General features: G+C 35.5%; 1 long non-coding RNA gene and 1 pseudogene across 1 annotated transcript; one reads left to right on the forward strand and one right to left on the reverse strand.

Annotated features, from left to right (window-relative positions):
- Positions 1-584: 584 nt before the first annotated feature.
- Positions 585-19473, reverse strand: LOC145588993 (tricyclene synthase EBOS, chloroplastic-like; annotated as a pseudogene).
- LOC145589302 (uncharacterized) lies at positions 14506-14979 on the forward strand. Its single transcript, XR_014101642.1, has 3 exons — positions 14506-14636; positions 14711-14789; positions 14867-14979. It is a non-coding gene; the product is annotated as an uncharacterized LOC145589302 (long non-coding RNA).
- Positions 19474-20948: the final 1475 nt, after the last annotated feature.

Below are 20948 nucleotides of genomic sequence, written 5' to 3' on the forward strand. Positions count from 1 at the left end.
TGACGACACCACCAATCTAGATTAAACCTACGATGAACTTAAAAGAACAAAACCAAACTGCAATCTTCCGTGCTTTCTCCACCTAGGAACCAAAATATACCGAAAAGGATAAGAGCTAGGCTCACCGGCGATGACTAAGAGAATAGCGCCGATCACCGGGGAGCAGGGAAGAAGAAAGGGGGAAACAGTGGGGGGTTAAGAACTGTCAAACGGGCCTGGTCCACACTCGCCACAAGTGTCCACTTTGCTCGACCAAGGAGGTTCCACCTCAAAACCATATGGCAATAAGGGGAGTAGCTTCTTAGCCTTATAAAGTGGACACAAATATCTTATTTCTTTAATGTGGGATACATATCTCAATACTAACTCTCACTTATACACTCAACCAATGTGGGACAGCACACACTCAACCAATGTGGGACAGCACACACTCAACCAATGTGGGACAACACACCACTCACATGTGGGTTTTCTCATGGATTCAACAAGAATAAGAGTATCAAGTTTCTAGAGAGAGAAGCGATGAGTTTTGTTCCACTACTTAATTTCTTGGAAATAACAGATTAATTTATGTCATTGTTAAATGTAAGGATTTCTTCCTAAAAAAAAAGCGAGTATTTCGGCGACTTTTGGTATCTTAATTACTAGGTTAGGTTCTATGCGGATGTACCATACACGGTAATAACATGGACAAATGAAAAAACAACTATAACACACTCCGTACTTATTTTCTTCTTATTTTGTGTATATTTTTAAATTAAACATTAATGTAACAAAATAGTTGATTAGACTATAAGTATAGTATAACTACATATTAGACCATATAAGTGTTTAAATTTTTTTATAATAAATGATTTGTGTTATTTTTTAATTTGTGTATAAATTATAGTAAATGACATTGACTAAAAAAAAAAAAAGGAAAAAAAAGGGTGACTTTTGGAGAGAATTGAAAAAACAGAACCAGAAAGTGACATGTGTCATTTCTAGTGTCTATTTTAATAGAAAAGATGGATGACACGTCGTATCGCGTATATCCTTGATTATGACGTTAAATGTACTGTATTGTGTTGTATTATTATGCAAATCCTTATTACCATCATATCTATTTTTATTGGGTGTCAAAAAAAAAAAAAAAAAAAAAAATCATATGTATTTCTATCAATCACTTGTTTTAAAACACATTATAATTGGATAGGATCAACTATAAGAGAAACAATTTTCTTCTTTATTAGCTCGGGCGATCCATGACCGTCTCCATGTTGGTATGCGCGTTGAGCTGTACGAGCAAGATTCATGGCTGCTTCTATGAAATCAGCCGAAAATGGAGTATCATTCACAACTTGAATTTCATTTAGCTTTTTCCAGCTTTCGTCGATTAAATTGCTCAAGTGTTTACGTGCATCTTTCATTGTTACGCCTTTTTCCTTAGCATAACATGATATTGCATTTGCTGTTTCTCCTCTTTCTATTTCAGCCTACGTACACCAAAAATGTTGAAACGTTACTATATTGTCTATATACGTTAAGTCTTAGGTGAGACGGACTTAAAATATTATGTGCGTACCTCAGAAGTGGCAAGGTCATTGGAAAGTCGAAAAACCATGGAAGGTAAACGTAAAATGTCATGGTTGTTTCTTAAGCAATGAAGCGCCTCAGGAGTAATTTCTGGACTCACGAAGAAAAATACGTGTGTTAGTGCTACGACTCCTGAAACTGAAACCCATCCATTGTTGAGACATTCTTCAAATGTTGGAGTTTGGCTTATTTTGTAGCCATTTTGCTTCCACCATAAATGCCTTTATCATATCTTCCCACTGCATATCAAGAGTACGTAATTTACTTTAGTCCACACCAACCACATATATGTTTAGTCAATAATTAAGCTGATCTGACTAAATTTTGACATTATTTGTTCACTAATCGCTAAGAAAAACTCTCAAAAGAAATGTCGTTAGATTTATATAAATGAACACAAGAGAGTGAGAGATAGCTCAAATGGTTAGAGCTTTCTTTTTCGATTTTAGGAGATTTTAGGATCGATTCGCATCACCCTGCCTAGTGGCTCGCTAAATACCAAAAAATATAAATGATCAAAGTAAAGAAATACTTGTAAATTAATAGGGAAAAATTAGTAAAAATAATCCCAACTTTCGATTATTATTAAATAATCTCAACTTTGAGGGTCATCCGTTCAAAATAGGTCTAATTGACTGGTAACCGGTTAAAGAGGTAAAAAAAATTGGCTTTTTGGTAACACGTGTCATCGTGAGATTAGCTGAAAATTAAAAAAACAAAAACAAAAAACATCATCCCCAACCCCAACCCACGACAACCACCACCACCAGCCAAATTTCCGGCAGACTTCTCCCAACGGCCTGCCCAGACCACCCCTCCCCCACGCCGACGCCGGAGCCGACGCTATCCCCTCCCCATAACCCTAAACCACCAAACCGCCACCACAAAATCTCCTTTGCAATTAACCCTAACAATTTCCCCCAGATCTTACAGCAATTTCTAGATTAATCTTCGTAGAATCATCAATGGAAGCTTTAACAGAGCATTGCGACTTGAATAATGCAAAGAATCCAGAGTAATTTAAGGATTTGGTTGGCTTTGTGGTCGTTTTCCTTCATGTGCGTCACTGTCGTCGCTAGCTAGGTTGTGGGGATGCGAGGGTTGTGCTGGAGGCGGTGCGGCAGGCTTCTTGTGGTGGCGATTTGGGTGCAATTGCTACTAAGAGGTTGGGCGGCTGTAGTTTTTTACGGGGTTGCTGCAAGGTGGTTTTGCCAGCGGGGATGTCGTTTTTAGAGAATTCGGGGGGTTATAGGTGGCTGGTTTGGTGGTTTTGGGGGAAGGAGCGTCGGTAATTGAAGGGCCGGGGAGCTTACCGGCGCAGGAGAGGAAGTTCTGGTCGGCGTGTGGGTGGGGAAGAGTGTTCTGGGCGTTGCAATGGTGTTGGTAAAGGTGGTTCCGGGTGGACGATGCTGAGCAGTTTTGTTTTATTAATTTTTTAAGTTTTTCTTTTATTTTCAATTTTTTAAAATATTTTTATTTTAAACATTTTTGTAAAAAAAATAACTAATCATGTGATGCCACGTGTCCCAAAAACCTGTTATAATAGGTTAGTAACCGGTTAGGGCCTGTTTTGAGCAAATACACTCTAAAGTTGGGATTATTTAATAATAATCGAAAGTTGAGATTATTTAAAGCGAATACGTGAAAGTTGGGATTATTTTTACCAATTTTTTCAATTAATAATGTATTTGCAAATTATTGATGAAAAATTGTTTACTAATTAATTTAGGTAATTGAATTTAAGAGATAAATGATGCAAAAAACTTACTGTCTTCTTAAGGTAAGGGATGCAATTAAAACCCTTTTGCTTGAGAATTTCATATCCTATCTCATTAACAGTGTTGTATAAAGCAAGGTAGGTTAGTTTCATGTAGTCTGGCAGCTGGTCGATAGTGTTAACGTCCCACCTGCATAATATCATAATTAACAATCACAATTAAACATTAACACATTGACACATTTTTATCCCTACCTTATAAAAAGTGGGAAGTTGTTCTTATGAACAGTGGTCGGACCTTTATACCCTCAAAATTGTTTATTTACATTATTACCCCCACAATAGTGTACACCTTCTGCCTTCAGCTTTCTCTCTCCTCTCCATGTGTCTGCGAAAGTGAAGTATTAACTGCTCAATTTCATCTCTGTCCGAATTGCCGAAGAGAAGTGAACTCAGAATTGCAAAATTCATCACTTCAATGGAGAAAGTTCTAAATTTACAAGAAAATTCTAAATTTACAATTCTCCATTGAAGTGCTGAATTTTAAAATTCTGAATTTACAGTTCCAATTGAGCAAAAATGATACACGACATGACATCAAAGGAGCATTTCGTCGTCCATCGGCAGGTGACGACCACGGTGAGGAAGGGGGCGGCGGCGGAAGATGACGGCCGGACTTTATGGGAGGTGGGTCACCGGTGCCTTTTTCTCTCTCCTCTCTATACAGTGCAAAAATACAAGGTTTGTACAAAATATTATTTCTGAATTGTGGCCAACAATTGGTTTAGTATTGATTTATACTCACAATTTTAGGTACTCTAAGAATTGCACTTAGCCATGTCAGAGCCATCATCATGAGGCAAAACAATAATCCCAGCAGCGCCTTAAATCGAGTATTTTGTACACAATTAAATACATCTTATCACCTGAGGATGAGCTCCACTTTTGAATTCTTATAACAAGAAACACATACTGTATCAAGGGTTTTTGATTTTAAAAATGACAATTTGTGCAAAATACAAGGTTTTTGATTGTTGTTTATTTGATGGCTATATTTGTAATAGTAGTAGTATAAATACATTGATTAAATTATTGATTTTTCTAGCTGGGAAATTCATAAAGTGAAATTAATATGTAGTTCATATTCTTGTAAATCAATGGCATGTTTGTGAATTAGTGTGAACGTGAGTCTTTTGTTCAATTTTTATGTGTAAAAGTACACCATTTGGTATATGATTTCAAAGTTTCAATACATCTACTGTATTTTGCTCTTTTTTTCACATAAGGAGATTTCACTTTATTTTTAGAGAGTGAAATCTCTTTAATATTACAATTATAAAACTTATCTTGGATATTATTAGCTTGTTTATGCTACTTGTTGGTACTTATTGCTTTAGTTTATGAAGCAAACAATTCTACAGCCAATTGCCCTGCTCTATTGTTTTTGATTTGTCATGAAATTCTACTTTATTATTGAATTAGTTATACGCTTTTAGCCAACATCGTTTAGTCTTGATAGTTTACATTTATGGGCATATATATATATGTTTTGAAGTTTAGTCCGCAACAGGGTCTGAAGGAAAGAATGTGGGGATGTTGATTTGGTAAGGATCAAACTTTAAGCTTTATTGATATTCGGGTAGGGTATCTTATCAGCTTATGTCAATCTTTAGAGCAAGGCTTCCTTTTAGTTGGTGCACTCTACAATTTCAGTTCGGTGAGGGAGGAGTTGAGTACTTGTATCCAGAAGCCTTTGATTAATTTTTAAAACCACTCTGAGAGTATTAGAGCTTCAAGCACAATGTCTGCATCGATAGGCTTCATAACCTATCTATCAGTTATTGCTTATTCTGGTTCGAATATGATCATAGTAGACCACATCAGAAAAATTCAAGTGATGGTTTATTGAATACTAAATTTCTATCATCCCTTCATCAAGCTTCTGTCATTATGTGACGAACATGTGTGATTCCAAGTCATATATTGTCATGGCTTTATTGCCTCTGTGATGTAGATTGGACTCCGCTAAGGATGTAACTCTTTAGCTGAGGCACGCGCTGCTGGGTTCAGTGATGAGAATAAAACTTTAGGTGAGATGTGGGAGACCATTCCCAAAAGTGATTTTGTGATGCTGCTGATTTCTGACTCTGCTCAGGTTTATGTCTCTTTGCAATCTTGCTCCTCTAGCGTGGAAGTTTTATTTTCTCACATTTCTCAATTGCATATTTGAATTAGTTCTCAATTACATATTTGAATTAGCGTGGAAGTCTTTAGCATTCTTGGGTTGTCTTATGGATTTGTTTTGGGGCACCTGCAGTCTTTGGGAAAGGAGTTTCCCAAGAATTTCAGTGTGATTGCTGTATGCCCAAAGGGAATGGTGCCTTCTGAAAGGAGGTTGTATGTCCAGGGTAGAGACTTCAATGGTGCTGGAATCAACTCTTGCCTTGCCGTTTACCAGGTTTGGTTCTTTTCATTGATTCTTGCATACAATTTCTCAGTTACTATTAATTTTAACTTCTATCTCTAATTGGTAACTCAGTTAAATGGATGAATTTGAAAGGTCTACTCAATTAATAAGTAATTAAATGAGAAATAGAATAAGTCCATGACAACATTATTTACTGCCTACTGAAGAACCAAAAGGTTGTTGATGCAGGATTATGGTACAAAATAACTACGGTGAAAGGTGGAAGAAAGCAAGTAGGGATTCAAGGGAATAATCAAAGGTTAAAAGAAAGCAAGAAAGCAGCTGTACAAATCAGAGCTATTTAAAAGCAGCAGGTTCTCGAATTTACTTGTCCAACAACTGAAAATTTCACTTCTATATGTGATGGGTAAGCACAATGTTTCTTTTACCCCATGAATTTTATTTTTTTAAAAAACCGAGAAACTTCACATTATTTAATTAAATTATTGTTTCATATTGTAGCAGATTTCCCACAATATCCTACAACATCAAACACAAGAATGAGTGCTAGACAACGAACGATTTTAGGGATTCCAAAACCTAAACGGCAAAAGCAATCAAAGACAGGTGAATATCTCTAAATAATAAGCTATGCATTTCTCTGAGTTTGTAAAGAGTTGTCTCAACTAAATGTCTATTTTAAACTGCTTATAGCTGGTGCTGCAATAAATATCGGCCAATCGCTGCCTACTAAGCCCATGGAGTTGCCTGCCCCTCATTTTTGCGATAAGTGTCGTGCAAAAAAAATAGCCTTTGAGTCATTGCATTTTTGTTGCTGTGATGGTGAAGTTGAAATTGCTTCTAATGCTTTACCCCCTGAATTAGATAAACTTTATACTTCTAATGACGATGATTCGGATCATTTTCAGACATATTCTCGCCTTTACAATAACCTCTTTGCTTTTAGCTCAATTGGTGGATCAATGGATGGGGATATTCATAAAGGAATATATGCTTTGAAGGTTCATGGCCAAATTTATCATAATATTCCTGACCTCTTGCCTGATAATGAACCACCACAATATTTACAGCTTTACTTCTACGATGCTATGTTTGAGGCAGAAAATAGACATCGTCTTTTTCCAAACTTACGTCCGAGTATAATTTCCTTGATCATGGCTATTATGCTTTTGAATCCATATGCCAGGTTTTTCAAGTCTCTTCGGGAGACTGAAGTCACTGAAGAGACTGAAATCAGGCTCAATAAACACCCCGTTCTTGATCAACGTGTTTACAATGCTCCGACATCCGAAGAAGTAGCTGTGATATGGAGTGAAGGTACTTCATCTAGCCAAAGCAACAGCCCACATATCATTGTTCATGGGAAATCAAACAAGAGCCATAGGATATATCATTATTATGGTTGTTACGATCCTCTACAATACCCGCTTCTATTTCCTCGAGGTGACTGTGGGTGGCATCACGGTTTACTAAAAATGTCTCACGGAGGACGGTCCCAGGTGGAAGACCTTTCAAATATTGTCATTTCAGACAATGTTCAAGAGGCAGCTGATTTGGTAACTGAAGAAGGTTCTGGTAAGACAACTAATTGTGACTACTTACACCAAAAACATGTTAATTCATTTATGTCATTCCCGTATTAATCATGTAAATGTAACTACTTTTATAAAAAAAAAATGGAATTGCAGCTGCTGCTCGGGGGAAGAAGGGCAAGCTTATTTCTTGCAGGGAGTACTATGCATACAAGTTTCAAATGCGTGCTGGAAATTTCATCCTACGGGCTGGGCGGCTGTTCTTGCAATATATTGTAGACATGTATGTCAAGATAGAGAATACTCGGCTGGATTTCTTTAGACAAAATCAGGCACAAATTAGAGCTGAGCTATATCAGGGTTTAGTAGATACACTTGAAGGCGGTGAAGCAAATGCATCGAATGTAGGTCAGTGTGTTATCCTCCCTCCTTCCTTTTTAGGGGGGCCTCGTGATATGCAACGACGTTATCTCAATGCTATCACTCTTGTACAGCGTTTTGGGAAACCAGACTTATTCATAACAATGACCTGCAACCCAAATTGGCCAGAAATCAAATCAGAGCTGGCACACGGGGAAAAAGCACAAAATCGACCCGATCTTGTAGCTCGTGTTTTCAGAGCAAAGCTTATAGCACTGAAAAAAAAAATAAAAGAAGAACAAGTGTTTGGAGAGGTGGCTGCGTTCATTTATGTAGTTGAGTTCCAAAAACGTGGCTTGCCACATGTTCATATGCTCATTATTTTAAAGCCAGAATTTAAGATAAAGCATCCGGACTCATTTGACAAGTACGTGTCTGCTGAAATTCCTTCCCATGAAAACCCACACTTACGAAAAGTGGTCTTAAACCATATGATACATGGCCCATGTGGGAAGGATAACCCTCAATGCCCATGCATGAAGCATACAGGAATGGAAAGGAAGTGCAAATACGACTACCCTAAGTCTTTTTCTGATATTACAACAAGCCATGAAAGTGGGTATCCTGAATACAGACGTCGGGACACAGGGGAGTCTATTGTGATTCGAAGGAAAAGGTTGGACAACCGTTGGGTCGTTCCATATAACCCTTATCTATCTGCCTTATTCGACTGTCACTTGAATGTGGAGGTATGTTCAACAATTCAAGCAGTTAAGTACCTATACAAATACGTTTATAAAGGACATGATCGGGTATCATATAACATACAAGCTTCATCAGGCCCTGTAAATGAGATTGAGCAATTCCAAGCAGGCCGTTGGGTATCCCCTTGTGAAGCCGCATGGAGAATCTTTGGGTTTGACCTGTTTGAGATGAGCCCACCAGTAGTAACATTGCAAATTCACCTGCCTAATCAGCACAGTGTGAGGTTCTCTCCCAATGAACAACTAGCCTCTGTTGTTTCAGATAGGCGCCGAGCCCGTACTTCATTAACTGAGTTCTTCATAATGAACAACACTGTCCCAAACATACCAAAATACACATATGCAGAATTTTGTGAGCATTATGTGTGGAATCATGGTACAAAAACATGGTCTAAGCGGGCTAATGTGCGAACTGCAATAGGTCGTCTGACTTTTGTGGCTCCATCCGAAGGGGAAAGATATTTTCTCAGGCTGCTACTAATCAATGTAAGGGGACCAAAATCATTTGAAGATTTACGAACAGTCAACGGCCACCTTTGTGCAACATTTCAGGAAGCAGCCTTGAAACTTGGCCTCCTGGCAGAAGATGACGCCGTTGATAAATGTATGGCAGAGGCTGTTACTGCACATATGCCAACAGCTTTGCGTAAATTATTTGCTACAATATTGATTTTCGGAATGCCAAGAGATCCCCTAGCCCTTTGGCAGAAGTACTACATTCATTTGTCTGAAGATATCAGACACCAAAATCCAGGAATGGAAGACAAAGTGAAGGCCCTTACTGTGCAAGGGGTTGAGCGTTTCTTAGAAGAAATGGGGAAAACTTTGGAAGAATTTGGCCTAGGGGTGTTGATAAGCAATGCAGACTCCGGACTACGACAAACAAAGGATATTGCTGATGCACTCAATGCCACAATACCAGTTGAATACATTGAAGCCATTGACAAGCTCAACCTTGCCCAACGCGATGCCTTTGATTGCATCATTAAACATGTGCAGCTTAACAAACCTGGTTCATTTTTCGTTGATGGTCCGGGAGGCACTGGCAAGACATACCTTTACTGTGCATTGTATGCTGCTGTTAGAAAAATGGGCAAAATAGTTCTTCCAACAGTTACGTCCGGAATTGCTGCCTCAAACATAGTGACTGGGAGGATAGCCCATTCACGTTTTAAAATCCCCCTTGATCATACAGCTTCCATGTCTTGCAATGTATCTAAACAAAGCAACTTAGCTGGTCTTCGACGAGAATGCTCCTTGATTATTTGGGATGAAGCATCAATGGCAATCAAGGAAAACGTAGAGTCATTAGACTTGCTGCTTAGGGATTTATGTGATAGCAGTAAGGCTTTTGGTGGCAAGGTTGTTGTCTTCGGTGGGGACTTTCGGCAAGTATTGCCTGTGGTACCCAAAAAATCACAAAAAGAAGCCGTACAAGCGAGCTTAGTCTCTTCTTATCTATGGCATGGTTTCAAACGAATACGCCTTAGTCAAAACATGCGAGCACGGACAGATCCTGCATTCTCTGATTTCTTGCTTGCTTTAGGGGACGGCCGTATGCAAACAGAAGAGATAGCTGACATTCATCTACCAACACAACTGTTTGTGCCATTTGAGGATGAAAACTACTCTCTGGACCAGCTTCTCAGGCAAATATTCCCGGAACTGACCGCAGGTAGTTTCAGTTCCAGCATCTTCGCTGAACGTGCAATCTTGACTCCCCTCAACGATGATGTTGATGAGATAAATACTCTGCTAATTGCAAAACACCCAGGTCATGCTGTAACCTACAAGAGTTTTGATGTGTTAATTGATGAAAATTGCAAAATTTACACAACCGAATTCCTAAACACTTTATGCCCCGGAGGAATGAGTCCACATGAGTTGGTTCTAAAGGAAAATTGCCCCGTTATTCTGCTGAGGAACCTTGCTCCAGCCTCTGGCTTATGCAATGGGACACGACTCATATGCAAAAGATTCTACCCCAACATGATTGAGTGTGTAATTGCAACTGGCCATCATGCTGGTGAATATGTATTTCTGCCACGCATTGACTTGCGGCCCTCTGCCTCAACTAATTACCCGTTCCAGTTCCAGCGAAAACAATTCCCAATCAAGCTTTGTTTTGCTATGACAATCAACAAAGCCCAGGGACAAACACTCACTCAAGTAGGGATATACCTTAGACGACCTTGCTTCTCTCATGGACAACTATATGTTGCCCTTTCTCGGGCCAGGAATTCTAAACATGTAAGGGTACTGACCAAGCCTACAACTGAAGATCAGCATGTATACAGTGCAAAAAATGTTATTTCCTTTGAGATCTTACTACGATCAGGTGTTACACAGCAATCTCCTTCAAGGTCAGTATAATTACAACCTCTTGATTTATTTTTAATAATGTATGGCGCTCACCTAATGTGTAGCTGCTAAAGTCAAAACCACTCTTTTATGACAGGAACAGTTGAAACAGGAACTTCGGTCTGCTTATCTTCACGATGTCCCGTAATTACTGTGTCTTTTGTTAATAACAGATAAGATCCTTATATGAAACAAACAATCTATTACTTCTTCTTCTGAAAATGACAAGCAACTACTTCCTAATTACTGTGTCTTTTGTTAAGATTTCTACTTGGAATGATATCAACATTATATGAATGTTGTCTTGCTTCAAAATTACCCCTTTATTTCTTTTTAAATCATTAAAACATAACAAGAGTATAAGATTTTGGTGCAGGACAAACGGTACCCACCATATATGGCTGCGCTGATGAAACTATAGTTCTTTGAATACCCAGATGGATTCAGAGAATTCTGCTACTACTCCTAACTCTGTTTCTTCTCCTGCTGTAACAACATTCTCTTTACTCAAAGTTTATGACGAACAATTGAGTACCTTAGAAGTACTTTAGAACGTTATTATATCAATGTATGTTTTGTAACTTCGCTTACAATATTCCATATATGCTTGCAGTACTTCTTGTACTAGATTCTTCGAGGGCTTAAATACATACATTCCGCTAATGTCATACATAGAGATCTGAAGCCAAGCAATCTACTGATAAACGCTAACTGTGATCTCAAGATTTGTGATTTTGGTCTTGCACGACCAACCTCAGAAAACGAACACATGACTGAATATGTTGCCACTAGATGGTACAGAGCACCCGAGCTATTGCTCAATTCTTCTGATTACACTGCTTCAATTGATTTGTGGTCTGTGGGCTGCATATTCATGGAGCTCATGAACAGAAGGCCATTGTTTCCTGGCAAGGACCATGTTCACCAAATGCGACTATTGACAAAGGTCAGATTTTCGGAGACAAACTAGAATCAATTCATTTTACTCAAATAGATTGCTTCCTTGCTGTCAATATTATGCCATTTTCCCTCAACTCAGAAAATTGATTCACATTGTTCTAACCTTTCATAATTGAGAATGTGATGTAATTTTAGTAGAAAATCTTCTTTAATAACTCATTACTACTCTCTTTTATAAGTATCTTGGAAAGTTAAATCATATTGTTAACTAGGTACGAATATGTGACAGTTAATTTCAGACACATCCCGAAATACTATATACATGTCACTGTCATATTTGGAGGGACAGAGTATATGAATGCAAAATTAATAGGTTTTATACATGCTGTGTTTCGCTGTTTCCTTCCATATGGATTAGAGATGCACTGATTGTTTTCACTTTGCAGTGATGTGAATCGTTACTGCTCTACATTGACCAAAAAATAGATAAAATAATTAGCTTCTCTTGGGTGCTTGGCTCATTGGTAGTATATAGTGTAAATGGGAGTGAATTTTAAAGTTAACTGAGGATAGGCACCCTGAATCAAACGCCGGACCATTAAAAAAAAGTGAAAGAAAGATTTACTTGTGAATAAGTGTTCTCAGCAGATCTTAGCAAATATAGCTTCTTACCATGCTCTTATTATAGACTAAACAGCTATAATCAAATTGAATAGAAGTTCTATTCAGAAAGAATTTATTCTCATGATCTGTTTCTTAGAAAAATATTTGTTTTTGCAGTGATCCTTACGTTCTGCTCACAAATCATGGGGTGAATATTGCATGTGCACAGGCACTAGACCAACTTCAGCAGCTCAAACTTCAACATTCCATGAATTTGGTAACTTCATATTCCAAATCCTTACATTTTTTAATGACTTTTGGCGTAATACTTAATTCTTCTATGGACAACATATGTGTAGTAGTTGTGAATCTTGTGATGCTTCAGAAGGTATATGAATATATGACTATTACAAGCACTTTTTAAAATCTTTTATAATAATAATTTATTGTGATTTATAAACCCACAAACTCTGCTGAAAGAATTTGACATTTCCTACTGTTATTACAATCTTGCTGTTTTGCTTTGATTAACTCTATTATTTTCTGCAATTTTCATTTTTTCAGTTGGTGATACATTCTTCTTAACTTAGTAATAGCAGATTATGACAGAAAATATACTGGGTCTAAAATAATTTGGTTCATTCATTTTGACAGTTCTACTCTATAGACTACCATTTCTTCAGCCAGAACAAACTTCACATCCATATGATTATTTGGTTGGCATTCCACATAATATTCATTAGGCTGTTAAATTGAGAGGTTATAGTACATTTATTGCGCAGCATCTTCTGTTAACAAAAAGTCACAGGCAGCTTCAAATACTACTTAGAAATAATTAGCAATAATTACTCCTAATTACAAATAACTACAGTATAATTCTTTTCAAATTCTTTGCATTTAGATCTCATTATCAATACAATTAAACTCTAATTAAAACTAAGCACAGGAAATGCAAAAGTTTGAAACTGAAATATTGGTCTTAAACAACAATATATATATATATATATATATATATATATATGTCATTTATTCTCTGTCATTTCCACCAACGCCATCCAAAGTATCCTTCACTTTTAAAAAAGGTTAGTATTGTTCAGTAAACAAGTATTACATCACATTGGTCATATCCATATCGTTTCTTAACTTACCTTTTCTGTTTTGCATTGTACATGTATATTGCTGCAGAGTTTAACCATGAAGCCAGAACAAACTTCACTCGGGAAACTAACTCCAAGCACAAAAGCTTACAAAGTCAGAGCCAAAGTGATAGAAAAATCTCAGCCACAACAATCACCAAACAAGAAGCGCTACTAACGCCTTGTATTTGAGGATACTGAGGTATGTTCACTTTTTTACTAGGCACTAAAAACAGTAATATAAAATTTACAACTGCTTGTAATTCTGCTATCGGCCATAAAACCAAAAAACATGAGGAGAATACAGATCTCGTTCACAGATTTAATCAACAACCAAATTACCAAAAAAAAAAAAAGGAAACTCACAACTTCAACACCTAAAAATCACTTACATATTCAACATGACATTTATTAAATTAGTTTATACGAAATGTCATGATTGCCGAGCAAACAAATCTATGAGTTCAACACTATAATTTACATTGCCATGCAGTAAAAAGACTTAAAGAAGCAGGGTCACTTTAGATATGATCAGGTGTATTGGATTTTTATGGCACATATATTCACTTGAACTGTTCTATGCAGGGTAACCATCTTGGAGGTACTCTTTTTGGTGATGAAATAGACACTTTCAAGGACGTCCTGCAACTAGGGAAAGAATATGAGATCGCAAATGCTCCACTGAAACCAATAGATCCAAAGTACCAAAAAAGAGAAGATGAATGCCAGATGACATTCGGCGGACAAACGATCATCGAACCACTAGACCCAACTGCAGGTCCAGTTCTGCCAAATTATGTCTCCATCAACTCAATTCCAAAAACAAGCTTAAAAAATGAACGCTTTGGTAAGTACGGTGCTAACCAACAACAACTATATTGGTAACAGCACTTTATGTAGCAGTCACTAACCGTATGTAACATGTCACACAGATTTGCTTGCTGTTGTCCTTTACATAGAAGAGGTCAGGAAAGTACCAACATCAGGAGGAAACATGATGGATGTACGTGAAATCATAGTCATTGACCAAAGGTACGTAAACAATGACGATAATACCCTATTATAACAATGTAATCCACCATTTATAAAAAACTACAAAAGTATCCATGACTCTATATTCCATGATAAACAGCACTGAACAGCCGCTGACCATCTCAATGTGGGGAGGCCTTGCTGTTATTGACACTGAGAAGCTTGCAGGTTGGGTGCTAAGCCCAATAGTTGCAGCCTTCACTCACTTACGGCCAACCACATATAAAGGTAGCCTATCATTTCTTCTCAAATTGTTAAAATACCTTAACACACCGACTAATTCAAAACCTTAAAACATGTAGGGTTCTCCCTTGCAAGCTCAATGTCAACTACTATCATCTCAGATCCTACGGGGGAGGAAGCACATGCTCTTCGAACATGGTAAGCAATGAAAAACACGATATACTTACAATATCTAATGCTAATCAACTCTACTAAATTCGTTCAAAACATCCTAGGATGAAAGAAAAACAAGAAATGCTTCTTGACCAGGCAACAAAAATACTACACATCAGAACACCATCAAGAACTACAGCAGCGAAAACTATCAATGAAATTGAGCAAAAAAATGTAAGGACAACAACCCACACCCCACTACATAACAAATACCTACCTATTAACAGAGGACTGATGCATTTTCATAAATCGCAGGCTGCAAACACAATGCAAGAAGAACGCCATTGGATACAAGCCACTATCCCTGATGCTCAGTTGCAAAATCTGATTGCTTACCTAGGATGTAACAACTGTGGAAAGCGCTGCCAGGAAGCAAAGGACGCAACTTTCAAATGCCTAAACTGCTCCAAAAAAAACAGTACTGCCGCAGTCAGGTAAGAATCAATTCAAATCAACAAATGCAACAACTACAATAACCAAAATACTAATGTCCCTTTACACGCAGGGTAAATTTCACAATCGATGTGAGTGACGCCACTGGGACACTAAGACTCACTGCTTTTGCTGAAGACTGTGAAAAGCTCCTTGGTCTCCCTACTTCAGAGATATATGAGAAGAAAATGGCGGTAAGAACGGAAAAAAAGGGGGAAAGGCCATATAATTCACATAAAAACTCAACAAAAACAGTCCTTCAAATCCAGCTTTCTGATTTTTTATTTGCATTATTGGGCAGGGTAATTGGCCAGAATTTGAAGATATAGCTAACAACCTAAAGGTCAGGACCATCAAATTCCAAATAGCACCAACAACTTCTCTAACTAGAATCAGGGTGCTCAAATGGGCTATCAAAGACGTTGAGATTTGACGAGATATGAAAGTGCTGCAACAAAAAAAAGAAGTAGTCGTTTGTCCTAAAACGACACCTTATACTTAGCTACATATTTACAATAATTTAGTACTACCATATAAGAACACTTTCTGCATATCAATATATCTATCTAAGTACTCCGTACTACTAGGATTAATCTTAAATTATGTGCCATGTAAGAACACTTTTATTGAAATCAAATAATAAATGGCAAGTTTAAAGACCATTGAACCACTCCAATTGATAGTCACAGCACCAACTCATTGCAATTACAAATTACAATTATTGTACATTTCAACCTAATAGCACCACTCCAATATGATAGCCACGTAAATCACAATTCCCTTTACAAAACAACAGCCCACAAACAACTCAAATGAAAATTAATTAACCCAAAAAACAACTACCATAACCTCATAAACAAAACACAATCTAAACAAAAAAGGCAAACCGCTCCGCGCGCATCGCACGCGTTGGCTCCCCTAGTTATTATAAAATTTATATCTATATACTTCAACCATGATTAGGGAGATATAACAGTTTATATAATTATAAATTTATAATGAATATATACAAGACCCAAATAAAAGCATTTGTACAAGTATTTATGTTCTTTTTCTCATGTAAAAAGTGGCGGCGAATACCTTAGCCCATTTGGTGGCAAGGTGGGATTTTAGGGGTTGTGATGAACTTGTTTGTTGTGGTCCTTTCCCCTAAGCCTTATGATTTTGACGGACCTTGATCTAATTTAATTCAATCCCTGTCGTTTTTCAAAAAAAAAATAACCGGACCTTACTTTTCTGTTAAATTTTTTATTTACTCCGTATATAAAATTAATAGAATAACCGGACCTTACTTTTCTGTTGACATATATATTTTAAATGATTTTTTCACCATATACCCCTGATTTTTTTGTTTATTCACCATATACTCTCGAGTTTTCACAAAAATACACCACATACCCTTGATAACTAATGATTCATTAAGGTTCATTATGATCCGAAACCGCACCCTAAATATATTTCCCTGTCCCCAAATTAAAACCACTCATATTCCTTTTTCCACCCCTAAACACTACCCCAAATTTCTTTTTCTCATCTTCAAAATCAATTATACGGATATAACTATGGAGATTTGGAGTGGTTTCGGGGGTTGGAGAAAGCATAGGAGTGGTTTCAGGGATGAGGGAGAGAGATTTAAGATGATTTCAATGAATAATGAACCAAATTCCACTCATCTTGTTGTCATTAGGGGTATATGGTGAATTTGAAAAATTTTAAGGGTATATGGTGAATTTGAAAATTTTCAAGAGTATATGGTGAATAAACAAAAAAACTCATGAGTATATGGTGAAAAAACCGTATTTTAAATTGTACTCAATTGTAGTGTCGTGTGCATATGTGTAGACTAACACTAATACAGGGATTAGGCATGTAGTTTCCTAAAAAAAAAAATGAAGGACACTGTAAAAGAGATCTCACAAACCTCTCAATGGCATTGGTAAAGAGCTCAAGTTCATCAATGGTCCCATAAATATCATAGATGTCATCAATAATGGTGATGAATTTAAAGGTTTTAGTTAAAGCCTTTCGACCGGAGCTAAGTTCAGGCTTAGATAATGTGCCTATGCCCCAAAAAAAGCACTCCATCAGTCTATCCCTCGCAAAGCTCAACTTCTCTGATAGCTCAAGATCGTTCCACGCACCACCTACAAAAAATAATTCACACAGTAATTAAGGAGGAAGTCCCAGTTTATCACATTGATAAACAAATTTGTTTATCAAATGATAAAATCATAAATAAATCAACAAATATGTTCAATCAACCTAATAATTTCGAATTTATATTATTTGTAGGCCCATTTATATATTAAAAAAAATGATTTATGTATTTACAGTTTTGCCACTCAAAATCTACCGTATTTATCAAGGTGATAAACTTGTATTTTCTTGTAATTATGTAGTTGTGTAGAGATTTATGGTATGTATCATCCTAATTATAAAACTGTGAAGAGCTTACCTAGCCAACTCTTGGAGGTCTTGTTGATGCATAAATAGTGCCCTATTGTAGTCGAGCATGGCAAGTTCGAGCAAGGCCGTTTCATCATCCTTAGGATGAGTTACGACGAAGTTTCTAGCTTCGAGCTTTGGCATTCTATATCGTAATGGAAGCTCTAATGTGTAGTTCACATCATCATCAACAACAATCTTTTTATCCTCAAGTTTGTAACTATTAATTAAGTGCTCTTTGGTGAAAGCTTTGGCCTCATCTAATAGATGTTCCCCTTCAAATCCAAGGTGTGAGGCTTCGTACAAACTTTTCATTCCTTCGTTGTCATTGCATAATGAGGGATTAAAGTTGCCGTTTTCATCCATGAATTGCTTAAAATGTCTGTTTCTCATACCAAATAAATCCAAGGAAATCATTTTAATTACAAGGAAAAAAAGGCACATTATTCAACAACAATAATATGCTGAGAAGAGAAAATAACTAATACGAGTACATAAACGTTGTAAATTATAGCGTATGTATTCGTCAAAAAAGAAAAAAAAAAATTCATTGTAGTTCTAATACTAGGAAATTGAAGATTTAAATTTCTAAAATTCGGTTTAGTCTATTCCAAAACTCTTTATAAATTAGTATAAGGTAGTTACTGACCTACTTCTATGTTTTGAAAAAAAAAATATAATATATAATATATATATATATATATATATATATATATATATATATATATATATATATATATATATATATATATATATATATATATATATATATTATTAAAAAAAAAAAAAAAAAAAAAAAAAAAAAACTAGTGTGGTCCGGGTTTTGGTTGGACCAATTATATTAGTTTGGTTGTCCTATTATAAAATGGTGCAGTCTCCAAGTCTTGATTCCCAATCCGATCTAATGTATTTTGGTCTTAGCTCAATAAACAACATGTTGAAACTTGTAAGTATACAAATAATTGATTATGTTGTCAGCACAATTGGACACTTTATGATGACCGATGTTTTAAATTAAATATTAACAAAGAAAGCATTATCAACACTTGTACACATTTTTTTTTTTTTTATTATCGGACGCTTTTTCGAAGTTATTACTGAATAAAACTTAAATTTGCAGTTATTTAAAAGGAAACATACCTTGAGACGTAAAAATTCCATTTTGCCTGAAAAGTCTGAACCCAAGAGCAGTAGCATGAAGATCAAGTTCCAAATCACCAAATTTGCATGCCAATCTACGTAGTGCACTCTCTATATCTTCGCCAAAATGATTTTCAAGACCTAGTCGTTGAATTTCATCGATTATCTTGAAAACCATTAAGGGTTTCAAATCTTCATTAACCATCAAATTCTTCACCTCACATTTTAGCCTCTTTATTATGTTTTCATAATCATCCTATATTAATTAAGCAGATAATAAAGAATTAGCCTAAATTGTTATATAAGGTTGAAGATGAAGTATAGTCAAGTTATAAACTTATAACCAATTCGCACCACATATACGTATGGCCTATTGACATATAATTTTGTACTAATATGACGAATTTTCCCACATACTGGATTTATTGACGTACTAACCCCTTAATCGATGACACACCAGTTATGATAATCTATACTTTACCTCTAGGCATACCACATCAAGCAATCTTCACTATTTTTACCACAAAATCACAAAAATTACCTGTTGATATGCATAATGATCTCTCTTCAAAGACTTGAGAAACTCAAGATTCCAAATGTTAGGTTTATATCCTGCTGAACGTCTATCTGTTGTTGTTGAAGAGCTCATGGTTTTTTATTTAATGGTTGTACGACTAATGGACAATAATTAGAACTTCTTTGCATAAACAAGTATGAGTTAATTGAACAAAAATGTTGTTTGTGCTTCCCCTTAATTTATAGCTTCCTTTTTTCTTTATTTTTTATTTTAGAGAGCTATATAACTTGTTGATTTTCTAGCTTTGTTTTACAACATTAATTTATTAATGAAAGAAGTTAATATGGTGATATATGTTCCATCTTTGTCATTAAGATAACAAATAAATGTTCCTTATGTTTTCCTAGGTATTTCAAACACATTAATTGAAATTGAAAATTATTATTAAAAACCTACAATAACTTCTAGATTAAACTATTTGTGTAAGTCCGATTACTACTGTGTTATGGACAGTACAACAATTTTTACAAGCATACATGAATTTGATGACATTATATGACTAACAAAATGCAACAAATTTCATATCTTAATTATAATTGCATAGGTACTAAATATCTATTGTTACTAAAAAAAAATGATGGTTTTGATATGATTGTATTACTAAAGATGTTGATTGATACAGAGTAACGAATTACGGAGTATAGATTGATATAAATAAAATCATATAACTAGACAAAATCAAGAATCATTATTTCTTTTGTATCAATTGATATCAATCTCTAAAATAAAATAGAAACTGAAATTAAAGGCAAAGCAAACTTACCACTATATAAATATTTATCATTATCCCTACCTTATATCCCTACCTTATAAAAAGTGAAAAGCTACTCTTATGAATAGTGTAATGCCAATTATACCCTTCAAAATGTGTATTTACATACATACCCTCATTAATATGTACAAGTTAATTTTAATGAATAATGTTTAGACAACTATACCTTCTAAAATATTTATTTACTTTTTTTGTTTTTAATGTTAGTTATCTTGAACATTTATACCTCCTAAATAAAGGTGTTTATATATTTTCTCTTATGGTTAATTTAACTAAATTTGTGATTTAAAAGCCAAACCAAAAAAAAAAAAAAAACTTCTCTTATGGTTAATTTAACTAAATTTGTGATTTAAAAGCCAAACCAAAAAAAAAAAAAAAAAAAATCTAGATATGACTAGCTAGTGTAATGCCAATTATACCCTTCAAAATGTGTATTTACATACATACCCTCATTAATATATACAAGTTAATTTTAATGAATAATGTTTAGACAACTATACCTTCTAAAATATTTATTTACTTTTTTTGTTTTTAATGTTAGTTATCTTGAACATTTATACCTCCTAAATATAGGTGTTTATATATTTTCTCTTATGGTTAATTTAACTAAATTTGTGATTTAAAAGCCAAAAAAAAAAAAAAAAAAAAACTTCTCTTATGGTTAATTTAACTAAATTTGTGATTTAAAAGCCAAACCAAAAAAAAAAAAAAAAAAAAAAATTCTAGATATGACTAGCTTTGACGCGCGCGTTAGCTGCCCTAGTTACTTTAAATTTGC

This window comes from Chenopodium album, chromosome 17 (genome assembly GCF_948465745.1).
Source record: "Chenopodium album chromosome 17, dcCheAlbu1.1, whole genome shotgun sequence".
Classification (NCBI taxonomy): domain Eukaryota; kingdom Viridiplantae; phylum Streptophyta; class Magnoliopsida; order Caryophyllales; family Amaranthaceae; genus Chenopodium; species Chenopodium album.